This window comes from Oryctolagus cuniculus, chromosome X (genome assembly GCF_051225735.1).
Source record: "Oryctolagus cuniculus isolate XC-2025 breed Fujian yellow rabbit chromosome X, ASM5122573v1, whole genome shotgun sequence".
NCBI classification, from domain to species: Eukaryota; Metazoa; Chordata; class Mammalia; order Lagomorpha; family Leporidae; genus Oryctolagus; species Oryctolagus cuniculus.
Genome location: NC_142888.1, coordinates 128,689,006 through 128,712,255, shown reverse-complemented (window position 1 = coordinate 128,712,255; position 23,250 = coordinate 128,689,006). Strand labels below are relative to the sequence as shown.

The following is a 23,250-nucleotide window of genomic DNA, read 5'->3' as shown; positions in this document are numbered from 1 at the left end:
CGAGATGGCTGGAATTGGACAACAGGATGGGGAGGCCTGGGAGTGCCCAGTGGCCTCCACAAGTCAGGACTTGGGTTAGAAGTTCACACTGGCTAAAGACCCAAGAGGGAACACTTCTCACTTGTATATATTTTTGATTGGCATTCTGTCATTTTTCCTGTGTTCTCTTTCACCCTGCCCCTTACAATCTCAATCCCATTTCTTTATGTATCTAGCTGTTTTCCCCAATGACAAGGGTGAACTTGATATTTAATGGTCCCAGAAAATGACTATTTTGTTAAGAAGTCATAGCATTTTAGAACTGGAACAGACTCATATTCAGAGGTTCTGGGGGGGAGACAAGGAGGGAGGATGAACTCACTCAGGTTCACTCTGGACATTAATGGGAAGAGTCTTCTAGAACACAAGTTTCCTAGCTCCTAGGCTATGATCTCTGCAGGGCACTGTGGTAGACAAAAAGTCAGACTCTTAAAAAAAAGGAGGGGGGTTACTGAATATGTGAAGCCCCTTCAAAGAAGAGAAGTGGAGAAGCTGCTGTCAGAAGAACCCTTTGTCTAAGATCAGTTTCTGCCCATTTCATGACCACAAACAGTAATTCAGTTCCTGGGGATGCCCCATTCACAAGAGAGCTTTGGGGGTGACCAATTTAAAAGAGAAAAGATACTTAAACATGTCAGCAGAGCTTGAAAAATCCCTTTCCTTAGTGAGAAGGATGGGAAACAGTAATCTCCTACCTTGAAATGCAGCTAACATGTAGCCCCCACCCCCACACCAGCAACAGGCTATTTCCTCGTTGAGTTTAAAAATTCAATGACGTTCCTCTTTCAACCCACACATCTGTGTCACTGTCAGCGTCAGTGGCAGGAAAACAGACGAAGTCACCCTTTGCTAATGATTTCCTAACATGGAGTTTCCTTGTATCTCCTGAAGCCTTTCTTCTTCCAATGCCAAACTGCCCCCTCCCAGCCCACGCCCACCAAAACACACTGTACTAATGCTCATGGCCGGAAGAGGACGGCGTTTAAGGAGGTATGGTGAGGAAGAGTTTCAGCTCCTTGTGATATTTTTAAAGAGGGAAAGGAGGAAGGACTGCTGGTTTTTCCTAAGGCAGCAGGAACAAAACAGAGAGGTTTCCTCCCAGGCATCTGGAAATCTATCAGCCCCATGGTTCTCTCCCCCTTTTCCTGCCACCGCCTTCTCAAGTTGTACTTTATGCAACATTCTGACATTAGCATGGAAGGGGACGCTTTCACAGGGGAAGCAGGGAGGCACTCAGAGAGCAAAGCAGTCCCCAGAGCATGGAATAGGCATTGGACAACCATCAGAGCACAACGCAATACAGGAACCCATCATTTCTCCACTCTGGAGAATAGCCTATTTAATATGCAAACTGGTCATCAAGAGAAAAGAGGGCTGTTACTTTAAGGGGAAGAAGCTGATTAGCTGCTCTGGCTGGCAGCAAACAGCTGGTCTGTCCGGCAGGTTCAAGGCCATTTCTGCTTCTCTCTTATGGAGGCACCATATGTTCCATCTCGCACATCAGCAGCTTTCTTTTCCAATGATCTTGCTCCAGAAGAGAAGCACAAAGGGGGAGGAGTAGGTAGAACTAATAGTTTACCCTTTGATTACTTTCTTGTGGTTTTTAGATGGGGGAGGGGGGATATTAGCGCTTCACCTTCTGCTCCAAAGACCAACACTTACTACTGATCTCCAGACATGGAAATGGAGTGGCCTAGAGGAAGGATACACTAAAAGGCATAAATACAAAATCGGCATCGGACTAAATGAGATGGGGAGGGGCAAGGCGGCGGTAGAAGGAAGGGACCTGACTCCTGCTCCGGAGACCCACCAGCCAGAGTCGGGGCCCCGCCCACTTCTCCTTATTTGTCACTTTGCCTTATTGTCAGTGCTCCCTTCCCGAACAAACTTCAAGAGGAGAGAAGCTGACCACTTTAGGCGACGGGGTGGAGCGGACCGACAGGATGGTGAATGGTTGCTTCTAAATTATATTTAACACTCCTCGGGATGTTATGCCCAAGTCCCTCAGATTTTTAGGTGTGCGGCAGAGGAGCGGCAGGTGTAAGGAAGAAGGGCCCACTAAATCATCGATTCCACTAAAGCGGGCGGCCCGTGCATCTTGGACATTCCCAAGTGCCGGACGCTGACTTAGTGCTGAAGTGGCAGGTAGGCGCTGGGTCCCAAGGGCCACGCTGGTCCTCACTGCCTGCCCAGACAGCAAGGCCCCAGCAGGTGGTGGCTCCCACCCCTGCACACCTCCAAACAAAAGGAACTCACGAAGAGTTGGAGCCCCCGGTGTTGGTGGAGGGTGGGGGTGAGGGTGAGGGTGCGGAGGACGCGGGAAGGAATGCAGCCAGACGTGGAGTAGCAAAAACCTCTGAGCCGACGCGGGCGTCTTAGCTACCGGCGGGCGCTACAGCCGCCCCACAGCCTGGGAGTCCTTCGCAAAGCGAAACCGAGGAAACGGCGCCCCCTATGCCCGAGGCCGGCGAGCACAGCTGCAAGCCTTGGCCGAGCGCTGGGCGCCTGGGGCAACAAGGCTCTCCAGCTCGCTACACAGCCCGCCAGGACATCTGGGCTGCCGGGATTTAGGGTATCCAAGGCTGGCATGCCAGGCATGCATAGGGAGCTGGGGGCCAGGGCTCCCTGCGCCTTCCTGAGTTCCTGCAGAGGGTCCCTGAAACGCAACCCCTCCCCCATCTCCTACATTTGCCCTAGAGTCCCAAGCGGCTCAGAGCCACTTGGAGACAGCCGCCCCCGCCCCCTGCGTCCCTTTCCCCTTCCCTCTCTCCAGCCTCCAGGGAAACAAAGGGGCTTTTTATAAAGCGGATTGTTGGCGGCGGCGGCGGCGGCGGCGGCGGCGGCGGCGGCGGCGGCGGGGGTGGGAGGGAGAGGGGATCTATAAAGACAAGAAGAGGTGGGAGGGAGGGAGGGAGGCAGGGAAGGAAAGAAGCTGCGTGGCCTCCGGGGGCCGGGAGCTGCGGTGGCGGTCGGGAAGCCCCAGCCAGTGCATGGTGGACCCCGCCTGGCTGGTGGACACCCGAACGACGGCCCGCTGCGGCAGTGCTGCCCAGTGGCCCACCAGAGCAGGGGAACATGATCCCCCGGCTGTAGGCGGCAGGATTCCCGTGAGCGTCTCCCCCTAGAGACCCAGGCCCTCTCCCTAGCCAACTCTTTCAAAATTGTTCGGGCTGCGGAGACTTTGCGTCTTTGTTAGAGCGCGGCTGTCTCTCTTCAGCTTGTCTCGCTCACCCTGGCAGACAATGTCCCGGGGCTGCCCTGGTCGGCTACCCGCAAATGGCACGTTCGCAGTGAAGACAGCGCCCCGGGGGAGGGGGGGTTTCCTTCTGCTGGCAAACAACGACAAGCCACCCCAGCGAGGGGAGTCCCATCAGCCTACGTCCCCTATTCACCCTGCACTCCTGCCCGCACACACCCCCATATTCAGGGTGCTAGACTAACCGCACCCCGCTGCAACAGCGCCCAGGGGAGTGATTCCCCTGACCTGAGGTGCGTCTCTTTTTGCTGAGGTTCCGACAGCTTCGGTGCTGAGTTTTCTGGCAGGCTAATCCGATTAGTGTCTGCTGAGTCCGAGTTTACTCACGAATCAGAATCCGAGGGCATCGCCAGCTTTCCAGGAGTCTGCCGTCGCACTGCATTGGAACCGAGCCTGCCCAAGCCAACTGGCCGAGAAAAGTATTTGGCGACGCTTCGGGGGGCTTCCCGCCCGCTCTAACAGACGCAAGGCTCTGCCCCCACGCTGATGCCCAGCGGCCCAAAGCACGGATTCTGGCTCCGCGGCGCTGGGAGCGCAAGGCAGTAGCACAGTCTGGGCTGACTCCGGTAGGCAGCTCCGCGCCAGGCTTCTCTCCCAAGGAGTTGGCTGGGGAGGGAGCGCAGGGCAGCCGGCTAGGCACGCGCGCACACTCCACACTATCTCATCTGGTCAGCGGCAAACCGGATTAGGGTGAGGGAATCCTTCCCCAGCGCCCACTGCCGATCAGCCCGGGCTCAGGGAGCCAGCATGCAGAGACCCAGTCGCCAGTGGCATCCAAGCTGTGAGTGGCCCAGGAGCGCTGGGTCGGAGTGGGAGCCTCCCCTTAGCCCAACGCAGCGGTCAGGAGCCCCGACACAGCTTGTTACTCTCTCCCTTCTCTCCTCGGTACGTGGTTGCCCTTGCCGAATTTCAGGAAATTTCAGACACGGGGCTGAGGCCACAGCTCTCGGGCGCTGTGAGCTGCGCTCAGCCTGGCCGGACCAGTCCGAGAAAGGGACAGACGCCTGCAGCGCCAGGTGGGCCTTGTGTTCGGAGCAAACTTTGGGGTCCCCCGGCTCGCAGCACCCCCGGGCCCTAGATCCTCAGCGATGGGGACTGTAAGTGATGGCCACAAGTACACCCCGGAGACCCCAGAGCAGTTGCACCTCCTGCGTCCGCCCTCAGCCTTACCGTGCTGCAGAGCTCCGGAGGCGGCGGGGGCAGTGCCCAAGGGGCGGGCGGCCGCCGGCTTGGGCAGCCTGACCCCAGGCGCCCGCCGAGTGGCCCAGCCCCGTTGCAGATCACCCCGTGGCTAGCGGCCCGTGCCCCCGCACCCGCCTGCCGCTGGCCGCTTCAGCTCACGACCAAGTTCATGCTGGCTACGCGGCAGTGGCGGCCTCAATCTGCTCGCTCCATTCCCACCGCCGGGCTCCGCGCCGCGCGCCCGGAAGGTGGAGTTTCGGGGGTTTAAGTTACTGATAGGCATTTCTCACTGCTGTGTCACTCGGGGAGGAGGAGACACGCACGCCGCACACTCACACACCCTCACACTCACAGGGATGAGTGGCTCCGGCCTTAAAGGGGAAGCTGCGCTACCCAACCCGTGGACAGCCAAAGCGCCACAGCCGCGCGAGGAACCCCGGGGCCCTCCAACCACTTTTTAAAGGGGTAAGCGGCCACAAACTGACTTTGCTGTAGCTGCCTCATTTTCCCAGGCAACTCAGACTAGGACAGCTGGAGAAGGCCCCTAGGGGCAGAAAAGGCACGGGGACACTCACTTGGCCAGCTCCGCACGCAGTAGAAGGCAGCCTGTGCCCTAGGCGTCAGGTGGCTAGCCTAGACAGTGCGCTGATGGAGAGAACCCAGAGCGCAGCCAGGAGCGAATAGAGAGCTCCCGATGGGCTGCCGGCTGCCTGGTGCACTCGGGAAACCCACAGGCATATTCCTGTGTCTGGTGAGTGAAGTGTGCCCAGGACAGACGGAGAGCCAGCAGGGAGAGCGGGAGAGTCAGCACTCAGCAGTGACAGGGAGAGAGAACACTCCAGACCAAGAGAGACAGAGGAGTCCATGAAAGACAGAGAAGGCAGAGACCGAGAGATAAAGATCTAGAGAGGCACTACAGAGGCAGAGAGAATGGGGAGAGGGAGAAGGAGAGGGAAGAGTGAGGGAGCAGGGAAGTGGGGGAGAGAATAGAGAATGCTAGAGAAAAGAGATCCTGGAAGACCTTCGAAGAGTCCCAGAGAAATCTCATCACGAAGTGTCCTATTCCAGCCACTCTCCCCCTTCCCAATTCTCACCAGAGCCTGTGCCTTTGCTCCTCTTTGCTCACCTGTGGTGGATGGTTGCGGGGTGGTCAGCACCGGTCGTCCAGCCTCGTGTCCCTTTGCCAGCTGCAGCCCTGAGGGTCAAACACACTTGCTGTGCTGCTCCTAAGCTGCACCCCTCCCTAGAGCCGCGCTCTTCACTACCCCCCCCCCCCCCGCCTTCAGCACTGAGGTGGACGCCCACCAGCCTGTGCGCTTAGCTAAGAACCCAGAAACGCCAGCCAGTCTTATGCCCCACTAGCCCAGGGTGAGAGAAACTCCTGCACAAGCTGTTCTGCACCGACCCTCTCCTCGGGGTTAAGTCTGCTGACACCTGAGGCTTCAGCAGAAACATTGCTTTCTCGCCAACTGCCCAATGAGCCAGGGTTCCCATTCTGCTCTGGGGCCGAGGCACACCACTCTCTGCCCCCTCCTCCCTCCTGGGGCATTGGGCTGTATCCCTTCTCCCAGGTCGCACCCGGGCTGCAATTCCTAACCTGGATTTCCCCAGGCGCCTGTGGCTGAGGCAGGGACCAAGCCTAGCTCTTGACAGCAGCAGCAGCAGCAGCCCTGGAGCGCCTGCTTGCACCTGGGAGTAGCAACCTGTTGCCACCACCTAGGATCAAGCTTGGCGGAGCCTCAGGCTACTAATGAAGCGGTGGGTCTACTGCCCTCTTGGCTCCTCCTTCCTTTCATGGCCCCGCCCTCGGCAAACGCTTGGGTCCCCTTAGAAAAGCAAATGAAATGCTTTTGTGGGCTACAGGAGTACAGGTACAGGTACAGGCTGGGTGGGTGAAGTTCGCTGATGGAACAGCAGTGTCTGGGCTACCCAGGAGGCACAACTGCTGCAAGGTGCACAGCTCAGCCGGGCTGTTGGGAAGGAATACACCTTGGCTAGGCCCCCCTGCTGTCAAGCCAGGAACAGTCAAGGCTCTCTGATGACTGAACAGATCAATCTGTTGAAGGTGGGGAAGGGAAGGGGGAGTCCACACACCACCCAGTGCTTTCTCGAGAGCTCAAAGAGCTCAGGAGACTCTTGAAGGGAATCCGATCAAACAAAGCTAGCTGGAGATGGACTGTGTCTTCCTTGAGCAGGGTGCTTTCAAAGGTGGATCCCCTTCCTCAAAGGGCAGGAGCCAGTCAAACCTCAAGGCACTTGCTCGGTTTCTCCAGGGGGTGGCGTGATGTGCATTCCCCCAGTGTCCTGAGAAGCCAGTGAGATCACAGCTGCCCCTCTCTCAGATGGCTCACTGCTGGCTTGCCACCACCACCTGGCTGGCTGGTGGATATCTCAAACTCCAGATGATTGGAAGTGAACTCCTGGCCATCCGCCCAACCCACCACGCCCATAGTCCACCACCTCTGTTCAAGACAGTTCCATCCTTTAAGTTACCCAAGGCTGCGTGCCCTGGAGTCTTGCTTTTTCTCTTTCGCTCATATCCCAAATGCAGTCCAGCAAACCATTCTGTTGTCTCTGTCCTCAAAATGCATCCACAATCTCTGTTTACTCCATTCCTTCATGACTCCAGCCATCAGTGTCTCCCTCCTGGGTCACTCCAGTCACTGCCTACCAGATTGCCCCGTGTCTTCCCTCTTCGCAATCCTCACAGTTTATTCCCTGATCTCTCTGCAAACCCCTGCAGTGACTCCCCAGTGCACTCAAAGTAAAACTGAAGCGCATGACCGATGCTGCGGCTCACTAGGCTAATCCTCCGCCTGTGGCGCCGGCACCCCAGGTTCTAGTCCCAGTTGGGGCACTGGGTTCTGTCCCCGGTTGCTCCTCTTCCAGTCCAGCTCTCTGCTCCATCCTCTGTGGAGGATGGCCCAAGTGCTTGGGCCCTGCACCTGCATGGGAGACTAGGAGGAAGCACCTGGCTCATGGCTTCGGATTGGCGCAGCACGCCAGCTGTGATGGCCATTTGGAGGGGTGAACCAATGGAAGGAAGACCTTTCTCTCTGTCTCTCTCTCTCACTGTCTAACTTTGCCTGTCCAAACAAAAACAAAAAACAAAAAACAAAAAACAAAAAAACCTGAAGTGCTTCTGGTGGCTTGTGAGGCCATGTACAACATGCCTGCCCTGTAACCCCCTATTTTGATAACATCATTGATGTATTTTGGCCTTGCTCACCCTGTTCACCAGCCACACAGCTTCCGACTCTTCCTCAACACACTAGGTATGTCCCACCTTGGTGCATTTGCACAAGCTGTTCCCTTGGACTGGAATTCACTTCCCCCAGATATCCAAGAGGCTGGCTCCCTCATTTCCTTTAGACTTGACACAAATGTCACCTGGCTACCCTATATAACATTTCAAAGCCCACGCCCATCTCTGGCACTTCCTCTCTCCTTCCCTGCTTTGTTTTCTCTTTAGCACTCACCACCAGCTGACCTCCTCTATAGGTTATGTCCCAAAGGGCAACCACTGCTGCCTATTTTACTCACTGCTATATTCCCAGCTCCTAGCACAGTGCCTGACCTGGCATAGAGTCTCTCTCAAGGACCCTTAGATTCAGTTTTCCTGGAACTTTCCAGGAAATTCAGAGAGCCACAGGATTATGCACACATACTAGGAAAGTGTCCATAGCTTTCATCACATTTTAAGGCAGTTCATGACCTAAACAAAGTCAGGCCAAGAGGTTTGTGATAGTTGCATGAAAGCAGTCTTGGGTCATGTCACCAAGTGGCACTGTGGCTTGGATGTATTTGTCACAGTCTCACAAGTGGCCACAAGGATCCAGAGAGTGATTCTTTCAATTACTGTTGAAAACAGAAGTTGTTTTGTGGTTGTCACTTAAGGGTATCCCAAGGTTGATGGGGAAATGGGAAAGGAAGCCAGAGCCAGAGGCTGGGTGGACTTTTTCCTCACTGAGTAGACTGACTATGAGAGCCAGAGTCCTTTGGTCACCAAGTCTTGAGTTGACAGCACCCCCCACCCCCACTGCTTGGATTGCCCTGTACATGATGAGGTGTGAGCAGTCATCCTCTCCATGTTCTGCATGACAAAATGAGAGTCTGGGACAGGTGGAGGCACATATTCAGAGTGGCAGAACTGTGAGAAATTGCACTTGCTATGTGGTCACCCACTGTGTGCACTCCTGGCTTGCAGGCACTGGCAAGGAAAGGAATGCCATAGGAGTTTCAGGGCCTGCATTATTCCTAGAGGAATCTCTTGGCCTTTAGGTGAGTGGCTGTTACGCAAAGGGTTAGGCTTGGGCTATGGAGATCCAGGAGTACCATGCCAAAGACCATATGGGCCCTGCCTTTACTCTTACCCAAACCTGGAGCCTGATGAATTTGAAAACAATCAGCAGCCACCTGTCATTCATAGCCATATTCCTGTGAATATAGGCCAAGTTTTCCCAGGTTCACATGAAATGCTGACGGCTTAACTGGGCTGCCTCTGGAATTCTACACACGTAGAGTCTCAGAGAGAGTAGGCATGCTGACTGAAAATCAGAAACACAATTAGTTTTCTCTATTTGTCCTTACCCCTGTGGCTCCTTTCTGCTGATGGCACTAAACCCCAAGGCCTCAGCCTGGCATTCCGAGCCTTCCAGAAGTGGACAGCAGTCTCTGTTTATCTCCAGATCTGTCCCTGGGCTTCATGTCTTGCTGGATGCCTGACTGGACCCTCAGTAAGTCCTGGTCTTTCCACCCCAGCTCCTTCGCTCATGTGTTTCCTGTGCTAGCTCTCCAGTCAAAAATACTGCCTGTACTTCAGGGCTGATCTCCAAGGCTTCCTCCTCTGGGAAGTCTGCCCCGAGTTCCATCATGGCATGGGCACCCTCTCTCACTTGGCTACCGATGGTTCTGGCTGTAATTGTCTGACTCCATGTGCCTTTGTCCTTGACTCTTCCTTGTCTCACAGCATGTTAAAATCCTTTGGAGGTCCCTTCAAAGCCTCTCTGAGGAACCCATGGCTGTTGTTTGGCTGGGATGGAGGACAGTTTAGTGTGTCCCTGAATGGCAGCATGTGTTTCTGGAGAGAGGAACTGAGATCATGGTGAGGCAGGATAGAAGCAGGCTCACTGAGCCAAGCCCTTCCCAACCTGACATACGTTCATCTCCTGACCTATGTATCCATCACTAGCTCTAAATCAATCAGGATCATGGCACATCCAGACCCCAGCCACAAAAGATCCCCTAGTGCCCTGCTAGGAACTTCACCCAACTTGCACACATGTCCAGAATAGCCCATGTGGCCAATATGTGACATTCCTGAGATGGCAGTAGTAAGCAACATCATTTTGAGGGTGTTCTATGCAAAGTAACCAACAGCCCCTGCCCAGCTCCCCTCACTGAATCCCTTGGTAGAACCTCTTCTGGCTGTGTCATCTCCCTGTGCTCAAGCATAAGCTCCTGATAAACCTTGTCTGGTTGCATGCCAGTCTCTTATCAATGTCTATTTGCAAGTGACCTGATGAACCTGGAGTCAGTATCGATGGATGGGGCAGGTGCTCAGAGGCTGCTGGCTGTGCCCACCTGGAGGTCACCCCTTCCCCTGCTCCTCTGGCTCTGGCTGCTCCAGTCATGCCCCTCCATGCAGAGGTCATGTTCCTAAGCCCATCAGCAAAATCAGAGCTCCTGGGCTCAGACTGTTGAGCACTAGGCTCCTGCTGCCTAGGCTCAGGGCTGTGGACTTCTGGTTTGCATAGTCCTGGCCCTGCTGACCCGAGTTGCGCAGCCACAACAGACTGGAGGCCACAACCCCCAGGAATATAGGGACGAGGACAGACAAATGTCCTTGAGGAGGCCTGTGGTGATGCCCTGTGCAAACGCAGCACCTGGAAGATGATATGGGAGGCAAGGAGCACCGTGTACAGCTGCACTCTGCTGCTCGCTCCTAGCTTGCACCTCTTTGTCTGCTGCACACCTCACACTTGTAAAATGGGGTTGTAACTGTACCTGCCTCACTGGGATGTGGTCAGAGTTGCAGTTCCCCATGCATGGTACCACTTGGCATGGAGCCTTGCCTTAGATTGATAGCCCTCCAAGAGGAGGATACTGTTAGGATTATCTTTCCAAACACCCCAGAAGACACGAGGCAGACATTGCATGTAACAAGATAAAGCACAATCAGATGGGTGTCCAGAGCCTGCATGTAGGTCCAAGCACTTTATGATATTGGGCACTCTGCAAACACTCAAGATATTTGGCAAAATGTAAGTTTGCATTGGGTAAGGAGCCAGATGTGGGAAACATATAGCACTTTGTTAGGTGGGGTGGAGGAGAGCCACTGGGAAATACATTGAATTATTTCTCTTTGCCGTGTCCTTAAACAATTGTAATTTTCTCAGAGATGTTGCTAGTTGTAAGAATTTCTAAGAAGCACAATGGAAACAAATGGGAAATTGTTCAAATATTGATTGTAATTTCCTGGCGACTTCACTGATTTAAAAAATAGGATGCTCTAAGAAAAAAGCCCTCATTAGTGAGTGAGTAGTTAATTAAGGGGCTGCAGAACAGCTTGCATCGATTTCACCATGAAACCAGAAGACGGTGGCTACAAGTGCATTTTCTCCACCAACAATCCCTTGCCTATCATAAACACCACTTCCAAAATGCCATAGGCACCAGCATCAAAGTGTAGATAAGGATGGGAAAATGGCCATTTAAGCAGCTATGGATAAACAACTTAGGGAATTCATGTAAATCCAGATGGCTGCCAGTTTTCCTCTTGCACCATCCATGCGACTGCAAGATATTGTCAAACCTCTTATAAAGAGAGAAAAGTATGCAGATGGCTTGCTAATTATTACTCTTCATGCAATGACATTTTTTCCCCAACAGCACAGGCACGACTCAGGCCCCACATGGGAAGAGGCTCTGTCACTGTTCTAGGACCCTTTAGATCATTTGCAGTTTTATAATAACAACAACAACAACAAATTCTAGCCAGTAGCTTTCCTAGCAACCAGCTACCATCTCCACAACTATTCAGAAGGTTAATATGCCCTAACAAACACCAGGAGACTAGGCTGGGCCCGGCATCAGGCAAGCACACCATCCGGGAACGTGTAGAGAAAAACCAGACAACATGCTCGAGGTCATCCGGTTTGGAAAGCACAGTCCTATGAACAGTGAAAGCAGAGAAAGCTTGAGGACACACCTACTACGTGCCAGGCCACGTGCTTCACTTCAGTGACTTCAAGGAATCCTAGAAGGATAAATGTCAGAGTTAAGCAGATGGAGGCCCAGGGAGGGTAAACAGTTTGTTTGAGATCACACAGTTACTCACAGGGGCACCAAGTTTGACTGTCCCAGGCAGTCTGGAACCAAGCAGCCTCAATGGAATCCTTTGAGCACAAAGCTCCCCAGGGAGGAGGATAGTAACAGGCCAGGCACACTATGGCTAGCCATGAACCTTGGGCTTTGCTAACTGACTGGCTTACATGAGCTTCTGAGAAAGCACAGCATTTTCAGAAATGTCGGCTTCGGCCGGGCGCGGTGGCGCGCGCCTGTAGTCCCAGCTACTCGGGAGGCTGAGGCCGGAGGATCGCTTGAGTCCAGGAGTTCTGGGCTGTCGTGCGCTATGCCGATCGGGTGTCCGCACTAAGTTCGGCATCAATATGGTGACCTCCCGGGAGCGGGGGACCACCAGGTTGCCTAAGGAGGGGTGAACCGGCCCAGGTCGGAAACGGAGCAGGTCAAAACTCCCGTGCTGATCAGAAATGTCGGCTTCGAGAAGACATGTTAGTAGCTTGACTTTGGCCATAGTGGAAGCAGTTACACTATAGAAGTGGACCCCTGGTGCACATCAGGGATGGTTGTCCATTTCCCAACAAACCATTGCAGGCATGTGTTAGAGTGTACTAGCTTGGCTCAAACCCTGGCCTCGCTACTTCATGACTGTGTGGTCTGGGGCAAGTTTCCCAGTTTGAGGAATGGAGAGAACAATAGTGCCCTGCTCCACAGCCCCATCAGGTCACTGCACGCACAGTACAGTTGGGCACCATGTAGCAATGTTTTCATCAACATTGCACCACACAGATCAAGGTGGTGCCTTGAGATTAGAATAAACCTGAGGGGCCAGTGCCATGGCGCAGTAGGTTAATCCTCCACCTGCAGCACCGGCATCCCATATGGGCACCGGTTCTAGTCCCGGCTGCTCCTCTTCCAATCCAGCTCTCTGCTGTGGCCTGGGAGAGCAGTGGAAGATGGCCCAAGTCCTTGGGCCCCTGCACCCACATGGAACCTGGAAGAAGCTCCTGGCTCCTGGCTTCAGATTGCGCAGCTCCAGCCGTTGTGGCCATTTGGGGAGTGAACCAACAGAAGGAAGACCTTTCTCTCTGTCTCTCCCTCTCACTGTCTGTAACTCTACCTCTCAAATAAATAAATTTTAAAAAAAGAATAAACCTGAAAAAGTCCTGTTGTCTAGGGACATTATAACCATTGTAATGTTGTAGCACAGTGCATCAGTCATGAGTTTGTGGTGATGCTGATGTAAACACCCCTACTGTACTGACAGTTGTACAAAGGTGTAGCATGGACAATTATGCATAGTATGGAATATTCGATAAGGATGAAAAATCACCATGTTGTTGGTTTATATACTAGCTACACCACATTTTTATCATTAGCCTCGAGAAGACATATTAGTATTTTTATGTTAGTAGAAAATAGCATATCATTAATTTTTAAAGTATATTCCTTCTAGTTATGAAAAAGCACATTTACTGTGAAACAGTGTGTCATGTAACTCTGGCAGCAGCCTCATACATCTGTGTTTACTGTGTGTCTTGATTGCATAATTTTTTCTTGTGCTTGATTTAATCTCATGTTGTTTTGTTCATCAAGGCCCCAGGAGCAATTCACTAGATCATATTTGTGTATATATAGCGTTCAGCCACCTAGGTGTGCAGTAGGCAATACCACATGGGTTTGTGCAAGTACACTCTATGATGTCTGCACAATGACAAAATCACCTAGCAATGCATTGCTCAGAATGTGGTCCTATGCTTAAGTGATACATGACTATATAAGTAGTCATCTAGCATTAGCAATTGTACAAATAGCTATACTGCAACTACTAATACTTATTATATTTAGGTGGCCATCCAATTTCATCTAGAATACAGAAACCATGACCTAACTAGTCTCCCTACCACCAGTCTTATCCCCTCTAATGCACCCTTCTGACAGTCACTCAGGTAAGTTTCCAGAATACAGATCCTTTTCTGCTGAAAATATTATTACCTTCAGGGCTAAAGTCGTACCTTCTTTGCCTAGCACATATGGTTAATCTAACCTGGCCCTTCTCCAAAGTTCCAGAAATCTGACTTAATTTTCTAGGGCTGCCATAACAAAGTGCCACAAACTCAGAGGTTTTCACAATATCAATGGCTCATCTGCCAGTTCTGGAGTCAGAAGTTTGAAATGCAGGGGTCACCAGGGTTGGCCCCTTCTGAGGGCTGTGCTAGAGATTTTGTTTCAGGCCCCTCTCCTTGCCTAGTAGAGGGCTGTCTTCTCATGTCCTTTTTCATCAGTTACCCTGAGTATCTCTGTATCCAGATTTTTCTTTGTTATAAGGATTTCAGTCCTACTGGATGAGGGCCCACCCTGCTCCAGTGTGACTGCATCTTCATTAATTACATCTGCAATGACCCTATTTCTCAGTAAGGTCACATTCTGAGGTACTGGGGCTAAGGATTCAACAGATGATTGGGGGGCGGGGACACAGTGCAACCTGTAAGAATCTATCCTCTGGCCCTCCACGTTCAACTCTTTCTCATCTGCAAAATCCATTGACTCGGCCGGCGCCGTGGCTCAATAGGCTAATCCTCCACCTTGCGGCGCCGGCACACCGGGTTCTAGTCCCGGTCGGGGCGCCGGATTCTGTCCCGGTTGCCCCTCTTCCAGGCCAGCTCTCTGCTATGGCCAGGGAGTGCAGTGGAGGATGGCCCAGGTGCTTGGGCCCTGCACCCCATGGGAGACCAGGAAAAGCACCTGGATCCTGGCTCCTGCCATCGGATCAGCGCGGTGCGCCGGCTGCAGCGGCGGCCATTGGAGGGTGAACCAACGGCAAAGGAAGACCTTTCTCTCTGTCTCTCTCTCTCACTGTCCACTCTGCCTGTCAAAAAAAAAATCCATTGACTCTATCTTAATGCCCCCATAAGTCTTAATCCATCCCAGCTCTAACAGCCCCAAATCTTACCTAAACGTCATCTAAATTAGGGCTGAGTGAGACTTGGGGTAGAATTCGTCCTGGGGCAACACTCCTCTCCATCTTCAGGCCTGTGAAACTAGGTAACATTTTATTTGCTTCACAAATGTCATGGTGGGACAGGCATAAGACACTCCAATTCCAAACTGGAGAACTCAGAAGCCAAGAAAGTATGGATGCCCCCGAAAGTCTGGATCCTAGCAGGGCAAATTCCATTCCATTTTAGCCCTTGAGAATAAGCCTCTTTGGCTTGATGCTCTGGCCTCTGGATTCACCCCTGAGCCTGCACAAAGACAATGCATGTGGCGGACACAGTAAGCAAGTCATCACCCTGAAACACCCTGTTCTTTCACACCTCCATGTTGTGCACACCTTGTTCCTTCCAGGCACCAAGAGGCCTCCCTTTCCCTGATTACTTGGGGCATTGCTCTGCAGCCCTATGGCCCTGGTCAGAGCCACAGCTCCTTGTCGGCGAGGCCTTCTTTGAACCCCTCCTCCTCAAGGCCCAGGAGAAGGAGCTGACTCCTGTGTGCACAGCACTGGTGGCACCTGAGCTGACTCTAGTGCAGCCTTTGCCACTCCGGGCTTGAAAGCCTTGATCCACCTGTTTCCTAGTAGACTAGGAACTAGTTGGTTTCAGGTGGCTGCTCTTGTTTATTGTGTCTTCACAGCACAGGGGCCAGCACAGAGCTGGTGTGCAACATAGAGATGTCTGTGTGATCGAATGCACAAAGGAGACTCTCCTGAACACCTGTGTTCAGAGCACTGCACTTGGGCTGTCTGCTCTTGGGCAGGGGAGGGAAAAGGACAAATGTTCACATATCTACCATTAGAAACACCTGGGAGCTGGAGAGGCCCTGACACCTCACAGTAACTCCTCAGATCATCTAGGCTTTGCCCCTTTTCAGCTATGTGATCTTGGACAGCTAACTTACCTGTTCTGTGCTTCTGTTTTCTCATCTGTAAAACGGAGCTAGCAGCCATCCCCGCCTCATAGGGTTGGCGTGGAGATTCACATAGTTGATATCCGCCACACATTAGCAACTACCATTCAGCTGTAGCTGCTGCCTAAGTAGGTAACGTAGCGCCTGCTTAAAGCCTGCTTCTGCTACAGCTGGAAAATGCTTGCAGAAGGCAACACATGCTTCTCTGTCCAGTGACAGTACTGGGCAAAGGAAGTCCCAAAGACCCCACCAGCTCACAAGGGAGGTGCTTCTGTGCTGTACGTGAAGTGACTTTAACGCACCAACAAGCCACATGTCTGTAAGTACAAAGAAAGGTGTGGATGTGGAGGAGGGGCAGGCTCCTTAGGAACCAGCGATGCCAGGTGGCGGCCTTTACAATATCTGACTTGGAAGGCAAGATACTGGGTTTTAGGCTCTGCTTTGCAAGTGGCCCAAAGTGGGACACCGGGCAGGCTCCTTTTCCTTTATGGGCTTTAGTTTCCAGCTCTCCCTTAGGACTGGGCCTCCCATTTCTACTATTTTCCAGGAATCCTCCTCCCCACCTACCTTGGGAGTCAGGAAGACTGATCTTGTGCTGTGGTGGCCAACTGTGAGGCTGGAGCTGTGCCTCTGCCTCCCCCCTCCCCCCCCCCCTTTCGCAGCCATATAATGTGTCTGACAACAGGTAAATCACTTGATGCAACTTGAGTAACAAAAGCAAGGGATAAGGAGGCGGCTTGTTGCTCTTCCTGGCATCTGTGATGTTTGTCTCCCCAGCACTTTCTCCTGAGCTCAGAGGCAAGTGAGACCAGAAGATGCTTTGATCCCCAGGTGCACTTTCTCTGAGCCCTTCTTTACTGCCTTAGCGTCTCAGGGCCTGGGATGCAAATGACCTTCTTGCTCCTGAGATGCTGCCCAAGGCACTTCCGAGGTGGCACTACATGGGGAATTACGGTACTGGGCAGTTGCCAGGAGGAAGAGAGTGTGTGCTTCACATGGGACTGAAATGTCCCTGCTGTTCAGAGAAAGGAGATTCAGAGAAGAAGGCAAAATCAGTGCCTTTTGCAGCAGCCAAATTTCCATATCATTGCTCTGTGCTGGAAACGTGATGCCCAGAGCTGGATCACACAGGCTGGTGTCACGTTGCATCCGCGGCAAAACAAACAGCTTTAGTATTCCAATCCCCAGGGGCCTGGTGGCAGATGCCTGGCTTGTTAGGCGGTCCTCAGCACTGGCTTGCAGTTGTGGAGGTCCAAGTAGGCTAGAGGGGAGCCACACTGACCCTTGCAGTGGGCATCTAGAAGCTTTCCACAAGTTGCCATGCCATGGTCGACTCCCATCCTGCCTCTGTCCCTAGCGTTGCCCCAGAGAAGCCTCCTTCCCAGACACTTCATCACCCATTTCAGCACCCTAGCTTGTGTGTGAAGTCCCAGCCACACACTGGATCCTTGTTCCTGAAGAGCAAACATGGCAGCTTGCCACCTTACAGGCACCAACCTGACATGCTACTGCATGGACTCAGCGAGAATCACAGCAGAAGCCTCAGGAAGCTTTTGAAACCCTCAACAGCTGTGGCCCACAGAGAGGCCCCATTTCTCTCTGGTGGGGTAAACAGCAAGTGGAACATTTCCTACACCTGATGGAGGCCACACTGGCCGGCCCCTCCCCAGCTGCATGCCAACTGCTATTGCTCTCCACTCAGGGTTTGCTCCTGCTAATGAAATGGCCATTCTGCCTGTGTAACATTGCTTAGCAATTTATTAACAATTATGGGGTTTTCAGTTGTGGTTTCCTGGGGCTGTGGGATTGAGCAAATTGAAGGCATCCTGCCTACAGATCTCCATCTATTTGCTAGAGGCCATGGGCTCAGATGCAAGTAGCTCCTCTATTGCCAGAAGCATGGGGAGAGGCAACCAGGGCTGCTTTGCTGTTTCCACCCAATGTCCCCTGCAGAACTTGCCATCCCATTTCTCCGATGGCCCCATCTGCAGGTGGGAGCAGACATGACTTTATGGGGATGCTTTTATGATTTTTTTTCCTGCCATGGCCCTCACTGGATCCTGTTTCTACCTCCTATGACCCACTCTGCCCTGCCCTCCCCAGAAACTTGGAAAATGCTCTACCTCCCCTATACTCTGGCAGGAAGCAGGAACCTCCAGGCCAATTGTTTGTATTGCTTTATGGGCCTTGGGCTTTTCCACTATGGGACTCCTGGACCGGAAGGAATCCTAAAGCCACATGGTCCAACTCCTTGCCTGACGGTGACTCCCAGCTTGAGAAAGAGCAGGCACTCACACACTCTCCAAAGAGCCTCCTGAGCACCTTGCTCTAGCACCACACTTGCCATGGAAGTAAGGTCTACCAGAAGCCTCATTTATGCTGCAGCCCATCCATTTAGTTTCACCTGTCTCTTAGTCCTCTCACCTCTGAAGCAACCAGTTCTTTTTGTGTGAGCTCCAACAAGCTTCATGTAGGTTCAGCATGATAGCATCTCAATTCAGGGTTATACCACATGCCTCTATGCTAGGCCTTCTCTTTTTACATAGGCATGGGATGCCATGGTAATTTGTTTGCTATGTGTATGCCCAAGGGCATTAAGTTCCTATGCATTGAAAATTTGGCCAGTGGAGAAGAGAGGAGATGGATAAGTTGTCCTTTCAGTTTTGAGACAAATTTCATTTGTCTTCTCAGGGAGTTGTACAGCATCAAGCAACCCATTATACTGGATGGTTAGATATAATATCATTTTGCTGGCTCTTACTCTTTCTCTATTTTATCCTTTAAGCTCTCCTCCAGTTCTCTGGGATCCCATTTCTCAACCTCACCTGAAAGCAGGTGCCTTGCAAGATGATGCTTAGCTCCTCAAGGTGTGCCTCCACAACCCCTCACTGCCTCCAGACTGGTAACCGGGGTCAGGTGTCAGGACAGCCTAAGCTTGGAAATATAGTACCTGTTCTGGAAGAAAATAACTTGCATGCAAAAGGATCTGCAGAAACTGAAATTGTGAGAACACTTGTGGGAGTAGATATTAAAGATGTTGGACTCCAGAATTTTATTAACATAATGTTACCCAGTTGTGCCCAGGGATTCAATGATCAGACAAAGACATCTGGAATGGGTCCTAATACCCTTCTGGGATAGCACTTTGACATTTGAACATGACAATTGCCTATAATAAGTGAGATGAAGTTGCTATGGATTTGGGCCATGACCCTAAAGACGCAATCTAGAGTGCCACAATCTTGAATGTTGAAATCATGAAAGTTCAAAAATCTCTCAAGTCTAAAATCCAGAAAAAATATCAAAAATATAATACTGGAAAAAGGTTTTTAAAATGTTTGGGGGGCAGTGCTGTAGTGTGCCAGGTAAAAGCTGCCACCTGTGGTGCTGGTGTCACATGTGGGCACCAGTTCCAGTCCTGGCTGCTCTACTTCCGATCCAGCTCTTTGCTATGGCCTGGGAAAGCAGGTTAGAGAGAGAGAGAGGTTCCATCTGCTGGTTCACTCTCCAAATGGCTACACTGGCCAGTGCTAGGCCAGGCTGAAACTAGGAGCTTCATCTGGGTCTTTCATGTGGGTGGCAGGGGCCCAAGCACCTGGACCATCTTCTGCTGCTTTTCCCAGGCCATCAGCAGGGAGCTGGATGGGAAGTAGAACAGCTGGGACATGAACCGGCACCCATATGTAATGCTGGAGTCACAGGCCGCAGCTTGACCCTCTGTGCCACAATGGCAGCCCCCAGAATTTTGCTCCTGTATATTTATTGGGTTATTCAGAAATTTGCTGGTTTCGAGTCGGGCTTAGAAGAAGATGATACTGCACAGCAAATCCCTTCAGCTTGGCTGAAGTGCAAGCTGCACCATCACTTGAATCTAATGACTCTTCAGATCCAGTGATGCTAGGAAATGCTGGGTGGAGTATTTGGGAAGCTCACATAGAGAGTCAAAGTGAAGACTCCTAGGATTTTGGAGTAAAGATGGACCTTCTGTGGAAGAGAATTGCTCTCTGTCCTGTAAAATGGTTCCTGGAGTGCTAGCAGGCCCTGATACAGAATTGGCCATAGAACCTCAAGTAACTATAAGACTGCAGTTGTTCATCACATGGTAGGTATTATTAGAACATTAAAGTTATAAGATCAGGGAAGCACACTAGAAATCCCTTGCATAATGAAAATGTTTATTTGACTTTGGGTCCAAGACCATTCATAGACTCGTGTAAATTGCACAAATGGCTCAGACACCAATATCAGCTATATGTGTTGTGTTGAAACACCTTTTTCTCAACTCACACTTAGGACCTTATGGGGTTTCTCTATGGTCAACTGATGTTGGATAAAATAATTTGGGCCTGGTTCTCAGATGAGTTGACATGCTATATGATGGTTCTTTACAAAGTTTGTGGAAAAATGGAACAAAAAGATACATCTATTTTGGTGTAAAAATTTTTTGAAATCCACATAGTTTTTACAAAAGACATTTCATGTGGCAGGGTTAGAAGCTAGTGTGGGGCCAACTGAATCATATTTCTCTTTCCAAGACTAATCAAGTGATGCCAATGCTGAGCATGCCAACTTCTCTTTATGACACCATTACTCAAGAAAGCCAATTAGCCACTTGGTGGTAGGTTGATTACATTGGGACTCTTCTACTCTGAAAGGGGCAGGAATTTGTCCTTATTTGAATTAATACCTACTCCAGACATGAACTTTCCTTCCCTGTTCACAGTGCCTTCATCAGCTCTACTATCTGAGGGCTGACACGATGGCTGATCTGCCAAACATTTTGTCCCATCCAGTAGCCTCAGATCCAAGGACACATTTCAGTGCAAAAGAGATGCAACCATGGGCACAGCATTCACTGGCATAGCCTTGTACCCAATCACTTAGGAGCGTCAGACCTAATAGAATGGCCTTTTAAAGCATTATCTAAGATGCCATCTTGGAGATATTCACTGTGGCACTGAGTTGCCATCTTCTAGGATGTAGAATATTCAAGGACCCAATGGCTGGCATATAGCATTGTGTCCCCAATAGCTAAAACCCACAGGTCTTGAAGGCATAGATGCAGAAGTGGGTCTTCTCTCCATCACTCCTAAGAATCCACTTGGGAAGTTTGTACTTCCTGTTCCTGTAAGACATTTGGAGACTTATATCTATGCCATATGAGAGGTTCCTGGTTTGAGGATGAGAATGCTTCTTCCAGGGACCACGGGGTAAGGATTCATGGAACTTGAGGCTACACGAGTAACCATCTCGTCAGTTTCAGTTTCTCATGTCAAATATCAGAGGAGAAGGAAGGGACAGAGAGGAATATATTTAGAACCCAGGGGATTCAGAGAATTTCCACTTTGACCATGACCTTGTCTAAATAAGATCGGAGTTGACGAACTCAAAAGGCTTCCATAGCCTTGGCAGCTCATGACAAGAGCCTAGGGTGATTACTGACGCCATAAACAAGAGTGTCAATTTGTTAAGTCAACAACAGGAGTCATTGTGCACTTACTCCTCATGTAGGATCTCTTTCCTTAATGTGTTGTGCAATGTGAGAACTCACTCAGCACCCACATGTATGCACCCTGGCATTTGGGAGATTTACTGTCTCTTAAGATTAGGTCTTCCCTTTTCCAAAAAGATGTATTTATTAGAGAGAGAGAGAGAGAGAGAGATGCAAAGAAAATCTTCCAACCTCCAGGTCTGGGTCAAGCAATGCCAGGAGCCAAGAACTCCATCCTGGTCTCCCACAAGGATGGCAGGGACCTAAGTACTTGGGCCAGCTGCTGCCTTCCTAGGAGCATTAGCAGGAGGCTGGATCAGAAGCAGAGTAGTTCCCTGAGTCTCTGTCCCACCAGAGCTACTCAAAGGCTACTCATAGCCTTTGTCTCTGACTCTACCCTCTGCGGAGTGCTGGCTAAGAGAGTAGATAGATGCTTGCTCTCACTGACTTGCCAGTCTTATTGGAGAGAAAAACACAGGGCATTTATATGCCTCGTATAAGTCACACTGCCCAGGACTATTCCCAGTGCAGCAAGGGTGCAGGAGATATGAGGAGTCAGGGGGGATGGCTTCCTAAGTTGGGATGCTTCAGTTGATAGACAAAGCATGATTATGTGTGGAGTAAATACGTTTGCAGGTGTGAGGGTAGAAGGAGGTATTTCATCTACTGCTGGATGTGTCAGCTTTGAAAGCAGATTGGGGAGGTTTGGGGTATAGGGGAGTGGAGGTGGCCAGAGCAGAGTGCTATTTATAGAAGAAGTGAAGCCCTGGGAGAGATGGTTGCAGGACCCAGGGAATAGGTCAGCCATCCATAGGGGAAAGAGAAACCTTCTTCCTCTGAGCTTGAAGCCAAAGAAGGAAAAGGGGAAGGGCTGGGGTGTGCCGGGATTCTGAGGTGGTGAGGATGGCAGCAGCCTCCAGTTGCATAGCCTCAGACTTCTCCTAAAAGCCTGAGCCCAGCCTGATGCTGGCAGAGTCAGGGTGGGGGTGGTGCCGGGGCCAGGGCTGGAGCAGCACTGGAGGAGGCTAGCAGCGAAGGCTCAGGACAGCTGCTGTGGGGAATTCCAGAGGGACTGAGTTGGCAGAGGGAGCTCCACTTGCCCCATTTGCCTGTAGGGCCAGACTAGGATTTGTGCAGAAGGAGAATCTGTGGACGTTTGCTGAATGGAGACTTGCTTCGCCATTTGTGGCCTGGATTGCTGTGGGTTCACACTTACCCTCTGCTTGACCCACACTTGGCTTTCCTTTCTACTGCCACCCCCTCCCACTCTCAGATGCACCTTCCTTTCCTACCTCTAAACCTTTGCCTGAGTTGTCCCTTGTGCAAGTGACAACTGGTCTTAGATCCCCCCAGGCCACAACCCACATTCTTCAAATCCCAGCTCAAAGCCCCACCTCTGAGCAACTATCTTTATAGCTTAATACTGACCTTTCTCCAACCCCTCAGCAGAAGGCCCAGACTGGCCTTCTTGTCCAATGCACTCTCTTGTTTTTTAAATATTTGTTTAGTTATTTATTTGAAAGGCAGAGTTACAGAGAGCAGAGAGAGAGAGAGAGAGAGGTTATCCATCTGCTGGTTCATTCCCCAGATGGCTGCAAAGGCCAGAGCTGTGCTGATCTGAAGCCAGGAGCCAGGAACTTCTTCCGGGTCTCCCATGTGGGTTTAGGGGCCCAAACACTTGGGCCATCGTCTACTTCTTTCCCATGACACAGCAGAGAGCTGGATCAGAAGTGGAGCAGCCGGGACTTGAACCAGTGCCTATATGGGAAGCTGGCACTGCAGATGGTGGTTTTTACCTGCTACGCTCAGTGCCATTTCCCCAATGCACTCTTACAATTCCTGTTGTTTTCCAAATTTAGACAGGGCCAGGAAACAAATGCCTATCACAGGGTCCTGTTAGAATGCCAGTTCTGAAGGGCACTAGCAGAGCCACCTTCTATTCCTGCCCCTTCCCCACTTTGCATTAGACATGCAAGAAGTTTCCAGACTTCCTTGGGGAACACAAGCTGTCATCTATTGCAGGGGAACTTAAATGAAGTTCAGCTACTCTTAGGAAGTCTAGGGAGGCCCTCAG

The 23,250-nt window shown here is 51.3% G+C and overlaps 1 protein-coding gene and 1 non-coding gene across 14 annotated transcripts in view; one reads left to right on the top strand and one right to left on the bottom strand.

Annotated features, from left to right (window-relative positions):
- MAMLD1 (mastermind like domain containing 1) overlaps positions 1 to 15,792 on the bottom strand; it is a 137,870-nt gene extending 122,078 nt beyond the window's left edge. For 5 of the 13 annotated variants that reach the window (XM_008275035.5, XM_051833868.3, XM_089323693.1 and 2 more), the window contains exon 1: positions 4,466 to 4,683. The gene's annotated coding sequence lies outside the window, so the exon portion shown is untranslated. Of the gene's footprint in view, positions 1 to 3,622; positions 4,059 to 4,465; positions 4,721 to 15,676 lie in introns of those variants that run through there. The other 8 variants (XM_089323694.1, XM_089323695.1, XM_089323691.1 and 5 more) reach the window with 7 other exon arrangements.
- Positions 12,016 to 12,306, top strand: LOC149119755 (signal recognition particle RNA). Its single transcript, XR_016228566.1, has one exon.
- Positions 15,793 to 23,250: the final 7,458 nt, after the last annotated feature.